Source organism: Papaver somniferum, chromosome 3 (genome assembly GCF_003573695.1).
Source record: "Papaver somniferum cultivar HN1 chromosome 3, ASM357369v1, whole genome shotgun sequence".
Lineage (NCBI taxonomy): Eukaryota > Viridiplantae > Streptophyta > Magnoliopsida > Ranunculales > Papaveraceae > Papaver > Papaver somniferum.
The window spans coordinates 43,406,912-43,419,886 of NC_039360.1; the positions used below are offsets into that span (position 1 = coordinate 43,406,912).

Below are 12,975 nucleotides of genomic sequence, written 5' to 3' on the forward strand. Positions count from 1 at the left end.
CAGATCTGACTCAAAATGGAAAACAAACGGTCTGACTGCTGACTCGGTCCGAGTCAGAGGTTGACTCAGATTCAGACGCCGAGTCAGCTACAAACAAACAAGTTCTTACTGTGCGCATATATCTATCAGGTTCTGTATTTTTTATTTACTACTAATTACTATTCAGTAATTCTAGGTTGACTTTGGTGTTTCACCGAAATTCGCACAGACAAAGACAGAACATCGGGCCCACTTCTGCCCTCCAGTGCTAAGCACGCATCTTACTATTCTGCGAATCTTTTCTGGGACAATTTGAAGTGTAAGTTTCGGTGAGTGTAGAATCACTCATTACTATTTGGTGGTTGATACGCGAATCCAAGAAACATGATCAGGTACATCGTCATAGGACAATCTTTGAACACGACAAGACTTCCAAGGGTCGTTCTGGACAAATAAATTCTAGTTCCGACACAGCTTTGCCAACCCGACATAAGTGACCAAGTCCAACCCCTTCTAAAACGAGCCAACACCAGGCTTAATGATACCTTCGTATTTGTGTACACGCTTCCAAGTGATTCCATTTTTTCAAACTTGAAAGGCACTTCACAAAGATAGACGCCGATCCTTTTGCAAAAGAAAGATCCAAGTGCCAATTGCCAACTACCATATTTATCCATGATATCAGGTCCTCCAACAACAGCTCCTATCAACAAATTTGGGTTAGGATTTGAGGTTTCATAGTAGGGTGTCCCATCTTTACAATGCACGATGATGTATTCTAGTTGGAAACTTGTTACCATATCCCACCATGTATGACATACCCAATGGATTATTTCCTAAAATGTAATCCACCTGTTTCATGGTAATTATACATCGTCATTTATTATGTGATTTGTTAGAGAAAATAAGTTTATAAAATAGTTTGGTTTTTGGTCTTGGTGGGATTGGAACTTAGGATCTATTGGTCACTAAGGACACTAGTTCATTTTCACTATTTGTGAATGAACCTTTAGTCCCACATAGGGAAAACTAAAGATGATACCTCTCCATAAGTATTGAAAACTTTGATATTAGAGTGGCCCTTGGGTCATTAGCACTTTTGTGCGAGGGAGAGGACTTAGGCAATGGGCTAGTTGGTGCAATCACACATTTTCACACACGCGCGGTGCTTCATGCCGCCGGCCGTCCGGGCGGGCCGGGCTCGGGTTCGGGTGTGGGTCAAGACTTATCTTTTTTGGCAAAACTTCTTTTGAATTTTTGAATTAATACTTAAAAGATTTCAAACAAAATAAATCTTTGGGCGACTTTATGTCTATGCATGAACGTTATATCAACGTTAATTTGCATGAACGTTTTATATCAAACTTAAATTTGCATGAACGTTTTTATTTCCAATTTAAATTTGCGTGAACGTTTTATATCAAACATAATGACGCATGAACGTTTCAACCGTTGGAAAAAATCTGAATTAATTGAAATTGTTTCAATGCGCGTTTATGAGACCTCTCTCTATTCTCCCCTATATAAAGCGATCACTTTCTCTCATTTCGTTTTGTGTCCATAAGAGCTACTATCCTCTTCTTTTCGTCTTCTCCCCCTGTGTGGTCCTTTATTTTTCATTCCGTGCGCAATTGCTGTTGAAGTCGTAAGAGTGGGCAAGTATTGTAGTGCTAACAGTGCTTGCAACGGGCAGTTTTATCCTGGATACGAACTTGACCACAGGGTATAGGCATCACTCATTCTTGAGGCGTACCGGTCAAATATCGTGTTAAGGACAGCGTGTTGAACACGTGACTCTGTCCTCTGTTTGCAGTCCAATTGAGTGTCTATTTACTTTCCAGAAATTAATCCTTTTGTTCTTACATCTTTCTAACATCTTTCTTGAGTGTTTTATTGTTACAGACGCCACAATCTTAACACGATATTTCTGTTTTCTGTCTGTAACAATGGGTAAGAAACGATGTTGAAAGGCCTGCAAAGTTTTCTGGAAAAGACTTTAAGAGGTGGCAGTCAAAAATGTTATTCTTTCTAAGTTACCATGAGTTGGATTCATATGTTCTGAAACCTTTTGATGAATCACTGAATGATGCTGGTCGTGAGTCTTCTTTAGAAGAATGGAAGAGGAACAATTACATGTCTAAAAATCATATTCTGAATTGCTTGGAGGATGCTTTGTATGATTTTTACAATTCTAAAGAAAACTTCTCTGCTTTTGAATTATGGGCTGCTTTGGAGGCGAAATACCAAGCTGAAACTGCCGGAAGTAAGAAATTCTTGGTAGCTAGGCTTTATGAGTATAAAATGGTGAATGACAAATCTGTGGTTGATCAATTCCTTGAACTCCAGCAAATTATGAATGAAATTCTTGCCGAAGGTATGGTGATTGATGAAACTTTTCAAGTGTCTACTGCTATCGAGAAATTGCCTACTTCCTGGTCCGAGTACAAGAAGAAACTGAGACATGAAACTGCTGAAGTTACTATGGTTGAACTGGGTAAGAAAATTCAAGTTGAAGAATTGTTGTGCTCCAAGGACAAAAATGTATCTTCTTCAAGGGACATGTCTTACAAAGCTCATGTGACTGAACACAAAGGTTCCAATGCTGATAAGAACAGAAACAACTCCAAGAAACCTCCAGGCAAGAAAGGTATGTTTCAGAAACCTAAATCTAGCATTAATAAAATTAAGGGTGATTGCTATGCTTGCGGAAATCCTGGCCATATGGCGGTTCACTGTAGAAACCGTAAGGACCTTAAAAATAAAAATAATGCTAATTTGGTTGAAAACAACAAAGATGAATTTTCTGGCACGGTGTCTGAAGTAAATTTGGTAACAAATGTGAGAGACTGGTGGGTAGACTCTGGGGCTACCAAACATGTCTGTGGGAACAAAGAAATGTTCACCTCCTACAGTATGGTAGGGGAAGGAGAGAAACTCTATATGGGTAACTCATATGCAGCTGCGGTTGTAGGAAAAGGCAAAGTTGGACTCAAGCTCACTTCTGGCAAGACTCTCACTTTAAATGAAGTTCTTAATGTTTCAGACATCTGCAAAAATCTTGTTTCTTGTGCTGTTTTAGATGATAAGGGTTTTAAAATTGTAATAGAATCTGGGAAATGTGTTGTAACTAAGGGTAAGGATTATGTGGGGCAGGGTTATAAGACTGAGGGTCTGTATAAGCTTAATGTAAACTCTGCTGTAATGAATAATAATGATTCTTCTGCTTATGTTTGTGAGTCTTTGAACGTTTGGCATGGTAGACTTGGACATGTAAATTATAAATCAATGCTTAAACTAGCCAATGTGGGCTGCATACCCAAATTTAGTTGGAAAAGGAACACAAATGTGAAATATGCGTAGAATCAAAGTATGCTAGAAAACCTTTTAGCAAAAATGTTCATAGAAATTCTAAACCCTTAGAATTAATCACTCAGACCTAGTTGACATGAAATCAGTTCAAACTAGAGGCGGTAAGAAATGGTTTGTTACTTTTATAGACGACTGTACTAGGTACTGTCATATTTATTTGCTTAGAGGTAAGGATGATGCCTTAGAAGCATTTAAGAGGTATAAACTAGAAGTTGAAAACCAATTGAATACTACCATTAAAACCATTAGGTCTGACCGTGGGGTACATAACTCCTATAGGAGATTTCTGTGTAGAACATGGCATAATACACGAGGTTACCCCTCCTTATTCACCTCAGTCGAATGGAGTAGCTGAACGTAAGAACCGCACCCTTAAGGAGATGATGAATGCCATGTTAATTAGTTCAGGATTACCTTCGAACTTGTGGGGGGAAGCTGTCCTCTCAGCCTGCTATATCCTGAACAGAGTACCTTTTAAAGGATCAGATAAAACTCCATACGAATTGTGGAAAGGTAGACAACCTTCTTTAGCATACTTTAAAGTGTGGGGGTGTTTGGCTAAGGTTCAGATCCCTAAACCTAAAGCAACCAAGATAGGATCCAAAACTGTTGACTGTGTCTTCATAGGGTATCCTGAGCATACACCTGCATATAGATTTATGGTTGTGAATTCTGATGTTTCTGAAATTGGTGTAAATACTATTATGGAGTCTAGGGATGCTGTGTTTTTTGAAAATGTTTTTCCTTTAAAATCTGACTCTCGTAAGAGAGGTGTTGATCCCCTAGATGTTCCTTCAACCAGTCAGACTTTACCTTTAGAGGAAGATGAAGTAGAATTTGATCTTAGGAGGAGTAAAAGGGCTAGAACCAAAACCTCTTTTGGACCTGACTTCATAACACTAGAAGAGTCTGATCATCAGACTTATAGAGAAGCCATGACTTCTTCTGAAGCTCCGTGGTGGAAAGAGTCTTCTATTAGTGAAATGGAATCCATCAAAGAAAATGATACATGTGAGATAATAGATTTACCTCCAGGGTGTAAGGCCATAGGATGTAAATGGATCTTCAGGAGGAAACGTAACATAGATGGAACTATTCAAAAATACAAGGCTAGGTTAGTAGTCAAAGGCTACAAACAAAAGGAAGGTGTAGATTTCTTTGATACTTACTCACCCGTTACGAGAATTACTTCCATTAGGATGTTAATTGCTATAGCCGCGGTTCATAACCTAGAAATACATGAAATGGATGTAAAGACAACTTTTCTACATGGTGAATTAGATGAAGAAATTTACATGGAACAACCTGAGGGCTTTGTAGTGATAGGTTGTGAAAACAAAGTTTGTAAACTGAAAAAATCTTTGTATGGATTGAAACAAGCACCTAAACAATGGCATGAAAAATTTGATCATGTAATGTTTTCTAGTGGTTTTAGAATCAATGAACCTGACAAGTGTGTATATACTAAGCTTGTAAATGATGCCTGTGTGATTGTATGCTTGTATGTTGATGATATGCTTATACTTGGTACAAACATGGATGTAATTAATTCCACTAAGAACATGCTGAATGAGAACTTTGACATGAAAGACTTAGGCTCCGCAGATGTAATCTTAGGGATGAAAATTAGGAGAAATTCTAACGGTTATAGTCTTAGTCAATCTCATTATGTTGAATCTGTGCTTAGAAAATTCAATCATTTTGATTGTAAACCTGCTTATACTCCGTATGATCCTTGTTGTAAACTCAAAAAGAACAGAGGTAATGGAGTATCACAACTTGAATACTCACGAGTTATAGGAAGTCTGATGTATTTGATGAACTGTACTAGGCCAGACATTGCTTATGCTGTGAGTAGGTTAAGTAGGTATACTTGTAATCCAGGGCAGGAACACTGGGATGCACTTTTTAGAGTGTTGAGGTATTTGAAATACACGTTGACCTTTTGTTTGAATTATGAAAGGTATCCTGCCGTCCTTGAGGGATTTTTTGATACAAACTGGATATCAGACTCAGAGGAGTATAAGTCTATGAGTGGATATGTTTTCACTATAGCATGTGGGGCTGTTTCTTGGAAGAGTTCCAAACAGACCTGCATAGCTCGATCCACTATGGAATCTGAGTTTATTGCGCTAGATAAAGCAGGAGAGGAAGCCGCTTGGCTAAGATGCTTTTTAGAAGACATTCCTCTCTGGCATAGGCCTGTGCCGGCTATATCTATACATTGTGATAATCAAGCTGCCATAGCTAAAGCTAAAAACAACTACTATAATGGGAAGTCTATACATATAAAAAGAAGACACGATACCCTAAAACAACTAATCTCAAAAGGCGTTATTTCCATTGATTGGGTTAAGTCCAAGGAGAATATCGCGGACCCTTTGACGAAAGGTTTGTCCAAGGAGATAGTTAGTAATGCATCTAAGGGGATGGGGCTTAGGCTCATTAAATAAACTTTCCATGAAGGATACTCAACCTTGCTGACTGGAGATCCCAAAATCAAGGTTTCGAATGAGAAACTAATTTGTGGCGGGTCAAGGTAAACACTATCAGAGAATTCATTCTCTGCCCCTTCCCTATGGTGTAGACGTGATAGTGTGACTGCATGTGAGGATGACTTTCTATTAAGTCTCAATGAGTTCTATAGTTTCAATTTTAGATTGAAGTGGGTTGTAACAGTAAACACTCTTGATAGAACTCACCTATCTGAATGTGGAAGTGGGTCGCTTCCTATGAGAAGAGAGCTGATTCTCTAGAGCATTCGGAGAAACGGGATTTGTCCAGGGCCAAAAAGGACACAACGACACGAACTCGACAGCACCTAGAGAGATATCACGCGTGGTTATTATCGCGGATTACACCAAACGATGGTAGTTCAAGACATCGCGTTCACTGTCCATCAAGTAGTTCCGACAATTTCTCACTAAGCAAAGGTTCAAGACCTCATGGACACCTCTTGCCTAAGTGGTATTTTTCGCTTTCCGTTTTCTGATTTTTTATCGGTATTTCATTCATGTGGGGGATTGTTAGAGAAAATGAGTTTATAAAATAGTTTGGTTTTTGGTCTTGGTGGGATTGGAACTTAGGATCTATTGGTCACTAAGGACACTAGCTCATTTTCACTATTTGTGAATGAACCTTTAGTCCCACATAGGGAAAACTAAAGATGATGCCTCTCCATAAGTATTGAAAACTTTGATATTATAGTGGCCCTTGGGTCATTAGCACTTTTGTGCGAGGGAGAGGACTTAGGCAATGGGCTAGTTGGTGCAATCACACATTTTCACACACGCGCGGTGCTTCGCACCGAAGCACGCCGCCGCCGCCGTCTGTCCGTGCGTGCGTGCGGGCGGGCCGGGCCGGGCTCGGGTTCGGGTCAAGACTTATCTTTTTTTGGCAAAACTTCTTTTGAATTTTTGAATTAATACTTAAAAGATTTCAAACAAAATAAATCTTTGGGCGACTTTATGTCTATGCATGAACGTTATATCAACATTAATTTGCATGAACGTTTTATATCAAACTTAAATTTGCATGAACGTTTTTATTTCAAATTTAAATTTGCATGAACGTTTTATATCAAACGTAATGACGCATGAACGTTTCAAACCGTTGGAAAAAATCTGAATTAATTGAAATTGTTTTAATGCGCGTTTATGAGACCTCTCTCTATTCTCCCCTATATAAAGCGATCACTTTCTCTCATTTCGTTTTGTGTCCAGAAGAGCTACTATCCTCTTCTTTTTGTCTTCTCTCCCTGTGTGGTCCTTTATTTTTCATTCCGTGCGCAATTGCTGTTGAAGTCGTAAGAGTGGGCAAGTACTGTAGTGCTAACAGTGCTTGCAACGGGCAGTTTTATCCTGGATACGAACTTGACCACAGGGTATAGGCATCACTCATTCTTGAGGCGTACCGGTCAAATATCGTGTTAAGGACAGCGTGTTGAATACGTGACTCTGTCCTCTGTTTGCAGTCCAATTGAGTGTCTATTTACTTTCCAGAAATTAATCCTTTTATTCTTACATCTTTCTTGAGTGTTTTATTGTTACAGACGCCACATGATTTACCTGGCGAAAAAAATATAGAAAAAGAAAGTTGAAAAATAAGGGCTTATAATTACCTGACTCTTGGCAATGGTAACCATTCTTTGTGGAGTAACCTGAGTTCCGTCGGAACATTGAATGGCTTTTTTGGCACCATCCAAATGGACGGCATAGACAAGAGTAATAAATGAAATCGCTCCGGCGACTTGCATGTTGCTTCCTACCTTTTTGTGTATTAGCCCACCATGAGAATAATTTACACTAGTAGGATTTTCTGGCAATATGCTGCAAACAAATTGATCGGCATGTAAGCGGTATTCCTCTCCATCGTTGGATAAATGCTTGGAGAGTGACGATCCATTCGAAAGTAACTCATGATTAAAAAATTAATACAACCGTGATTAATTTTTACGGGGAAACCAAAAGATTCAAACCTTAGTAAAATCTCATATATTGATCATACACTTACAATTGTAGCGAGTATGTTGATGCCAACATCCTTATTATCCCAAAGCATAAGCAACGTAATTTCTCGATTTCATTTTTTTCATATTCATTTTGAGGATATCCAAATAGCTAGGTTGATGTGTTGCCTTGTATAACCACATAGCACCCCATGCCAATTCATCCTATCAAAAACAATATCATCGGGTAATTCGTATCATTCTTCATCGAGATAGGTGAATAACAAAGTTTGATATGAAACATATTTTTGTATTAGTAGAAAGGGCAAACAAACGGCTTCAGGCAATCATTATAATTTCCTTGGTATGTATTTGCAAAGTTGAAAACCTGCAAACAGTATAAAAAAATCACCGCATATCCTATGGATACCGATTTTATAATGTATAAAAACGAATTAAGAAGATAAAAAACAAATAAAAATTTGCACAAGAAAGATTCAAGGACTCTGGCATATATAGAATACTATTTACCTGTGTTGCCCTATCGAGAAGTGCTTTAGCGTAAACAGGGTCGCTAGTTTTAAAGACAATGGAAGAAGCTGCTAATGCAGCAGCCATTTCTGCTGAAACCTCGGAGCCAGGACGGGTTGTGTTAATAGCATATGCCATTCGATTAGTGTCCATATCCTCAGGCCTTTCCCATCAGCCATGATCACTATAAGGTTCCCCAACTTGAACATAAATCACATCAGGGTTAATCGTGCATTTGATCAAATAATCTGTGGACCATTTTACTGCATCCATGGCATATTGTAGATCAGAACCCATGAGTTGGCCGAACTCCAATATACTCCAGGATAATACTGTTGTTGTGAACGCCATAGGAAAATTGAACTTTATGTTATCCCCGCATCGTAGTACCCTCCCGACAGATCAACCTGACGTACTTATACAAAACATTTGTCAAAATACATAGTCACCAGGAGACATACCTTGCCAAGATGTTTTGGCAAGTCACGTTAAAAAAAAAATTGAGCGGAATTTTTCTAGAAAAATAAATAATTAGAAGATAAATAATGTGAAAATAGATACGTACCCCGATTAGTGAACCATCATCCGGAGCAGAATCTTTCCTCCATGTCATTCTTTGATTTTCAGGTAATTTTCCAGACCGTTGTCCTTCGAAAAACAAAATGCTTTTTGTTAAAGCATCTACATAGTCAATAATATTTGCTTGTTTACTACTTCTTGTTAAAAATTCTCTTCCCGTTGAACAAATATCATTCACCATTACCATAATCAACGTTACTACTAATAACATTGACACTATTGAACATGATGATGACCTCGACCGACCCATAATTTCTCTATTACTCTCTAACCACGCCTAGAATTCTTCCACTCTATAGTTCTGTTTAGATTTCTTTTTATAATAAAATTCAGTATCCAAATTTCTCTTAATAATTCATCTTGTCTCTCTGTTGTATATTTAGGGATGAATCTGTTATTTATATGGAAACAAAATCAGAAGAAACATTATGATAGTGTATTGAAAATGAATTTAATTCAGAATCCATTACACAATATTCAATAGATTCTTCATTAGTTAAGTAATTAAGACAATCAGTAACATGAATAAGTACTTATAGTAATTTGAATTTAGTTGGCAAGAACATTTAATTATGGTCTATTTTTGAGATAGTGTAGCATAATAATTCTTTTTTTTTTTGGACATTCAACATATTTCAATTCATTCAAATCAAAATCGTGATTACATGTTCGCTTACAAAAATAACAAAAACATCAAAATACAAAATAATCAAAACCCTAATACAAATAAGGACATCAGTTACAAGTAGATCGCGAAAAGAAAGAGCGATAAACAACAAAAATATCCAAAATAATTTTATGTATAAGGGAGAGATGATGGTAAATCCAGAATTAAAATCCGACCGTTTAATTCGATTGTATTCTTCAATAAGAGATGCTCCTAATACATAAGAGTACTTTGGCCATAAATTTTTCGATCCACACGAACACGGATGCCGATACAAAGCGATGTCGTGATGAATCGTTGATGTTTTTGAATCAAGAATAGCAAGCTATGAAACGGCCATTAAAATTTGAGGAACTCGCCCACAACGACGAAGAAAAATCGTCTTAAAATGACGAAAAAATATGTCAAAAGTCACCAAAAACGATGTAAAAACATCTTATTCAATTACCTACTACCAAAAACTTAAAAAGAAAACGAATTCTTGCTCAGATCTGGTCCAAAAGGACCAAATCTGAGCAACACGGCTCTAGGGTTTTTTTTTTTTTTTTTTTTTTTTTTTTTTGAGAAAGGGAAGAGGAAGAGGAACGTAAACTTGAGCGTAAGATTGAATGAACGTATAACGTAATAATTCTGATGAACAAACCTTATCTCAATTACAGTGATGAAAAAAAATGCATTAATTCTTTTGATTTATTAATTTATGTACATGTTATATATGATCCATCAACTCATGATGATTGTAGGTGTAGATAATCCACAGGGCTAGGTGAAAAGATCCTAAGCTGTGATACACCAAAGAACAAAGAGTGACGGAGCATAAGATAGAACCAAACGACGCAAAGAGCGAGGTATCACGTGGGTCGGACGTGATGACCCAATAGTTGTCGGATGTGACGTGACCCTTATCCTCTGATAGGTCGGGCGAACAATCAGAAAGCACTCGGTCAGACGAAGAAAGATGGTCAAACAAAGAAACGAGAAGAAAGAAGGGCGACATCGTGTTAACCAGACGATTAAGACTCGGCCTCGGGTGAAGAACTATCGGTCAAACCAGAAAGTCGGGCGAGCAGTGAAGGTCCGATAGGGAACAGCTAAATTGATGTAATGTGACCAACATTGTAATTCCGTTGTATGTCGACCTTGGCCTATAAATATAAGGGCAGGTCGAGAGAGAGAGGCAGGTTGAAAGAGAGAGAAAGAAGACACTACATTTGAGAGTTTGAGAGTTACACCATTTGAGAAGGAGAGTTTGAGAGTTACACCATTTGAGAAGGAGAGAACACCTTGTAATCAAAGAAAAGAAATAATAACATTCATCCTTTCACCCCGTGGACGTAGGTAATCATACCGAACCACATATATCTTTGTGTCTATGTTTGTTGAACATCTTGACTTAGTTTTAACTCATCTTCTATACCATTGGATGTAGTGTGTGGTTTTATGCAACTACATTCTGGCGCCGACTAAGGGGATCGTATAAGTTCTCCGGATACCTTGACTGCATGTGCCGACGGAGACGATCCAAAAGCTCCTAAAAACACTTTGCGTGTTAGTTGATGCTATGGGATGAACTCTTCTCGGTGAAAGTTTGTATATGAAAATTTGGTTTGAAGTCTGTTGATATAGTTAAGTTTTCATTGTTAAGATCGAGTCGTTAGCAAACATTTTCAGTTGGGTTGATCCCGAACATTCGACTAGTCTTGCTTGTAGGCGAGTCTGTTTTCGTGTCTTAATCTTTGTTTTCATAGTATTTTTTACACTTGTCTTCGTATTTTGATCTTAGTTTTTGTCTTGCGAGTTCAACAACGGAATACCCATAAACTCCCAAATAACATCTTTGATGTGTGGTTGAAGTTGCTTGAGGTTCCATTTTTGCTGGGGAAAATGCCAAAACAACAGCACATCGAGATTATTGGTCGCCGGTGAAGGAATCCAAGGAATCAAGAGAAGACATCCCTTTGTAGTTCTAAGAGAGTGCATAAGTCTTAGTCAGTTTTTTTCGTGGCGTGCTGACCTCATAAAAGTACGAATTTGGACCTTTTACCCACAGAGAACTAGGTGTTAATGATTTGGAGTATAGGGAATGTAGGACAAATTGTAGTTAATACAGAGTCGTGGTACTGAAAGCGACGTCGTGCAACTTTGAAAGCGACGTAGCATGATACCCGTCTAAAAGGTGACACTTAGAGTCTGAACAAGGCAAATTGGCGAGGTCAACATGGCAGAGTAGAGGGAATCGTACTTTTGAAACTCAGTTTTAGTGCCAGTCACCTGTTTCTTCTAAAGCTGTACGTACTATAAAAACTTTTCAAAAACAGGTCAAAGTAAGGTGTTGTCTGTTTTCACTGACGTAGGTAGGGACGACTCTCGGACTAACAACACACTGTCTCCGATGGCTAGCACGTCAGGTATGAGAAGAACTCTGAGGAACCGCACGATCTCCAATAACAACATGCAAGGAGGAGTAACTGGGACGAGGTGAGGGAGTGACGGGCATCCACCACCAGAGGAATCATGAGCTTCTGCAAGGGGTATGCCAACTATGGACGAGGAGATCGATATGGGACGAGACGATGACCCATCGCCTCTGGAGCGAATCGCCTCGCCCCAAGGAGGGATGATCAAATATCTGGACTTCCGCGTCAGACACGGAAGATGATGAAGAAGCATTAATCCTGCATGCTCAGAGACGAAACATCAGACGACAAGCTGAGTATCAAGAAACCCTCGGGCGAGAGCAAGAAAGACTAAGGCGAGTATAACTAGGACGAGAAACAACTATCAGAATCTATCCGACAACATCGAATCAGATACCCCCCACAGTAACACCTCCACCACCTGTGATGACGGCACCACCCATGCCCATTTAGGCCATCCAAATGGTCACTCTAGCCATGAGAGTACAGATCCAAGACTACTCGCAATTTTAGAAAGCCAAAGAAGGCAAGAGGCGGCTTTAAGGGATCTTCAGCAGCGGAACCTAGCTCTAGAGTTCGAGAACTATCAGCTACGGAACTTAAGGTCGAGGTCGAGAGGATCTTCTAGCCGAGGGACATCAGGACACCAAGGCCGAATCGGGAAGGTACCACCTGCAGTAGGACCAAGAAATTCCGGTCGATCAAGATTCATCGACAGACGACGAAAGGCACGAGAGGAATAATCAACAGAGAAACAAAAGGTCTGACAACGCGACTGAAGCCAAGCTAAGAGAGTTAGAGGAAAAGATAAGGAAGTTGTCAGGAACCGGCGGAGAAGATAAGCTTGCCGAGGTTATAAGCGAGGCCGAGAGGAACCCTTTCACACAAGATCTAGAACTAAGGTCCTTCCCTCCTAAGTGCACGCTCCCCACCTTCCCATCAAGGTTCGACGACACGAGAGACGCAGTTAAGCATTTGAAGATGTA

General features: G+C 39.0%; 1 pseudogene; it reads right to left on the bottom strand.

Moving 5' to 3' along the window:
* Positions 1 to 320: 320 nt before the first annotated feature.
* Positions 321 to 9,086, bottom strand: LOC113359370 (annotated as a pseudogene).
* Between the last annotated feature and the right edge of the window lie 3,889 nt (positions 9,087 to 12,975).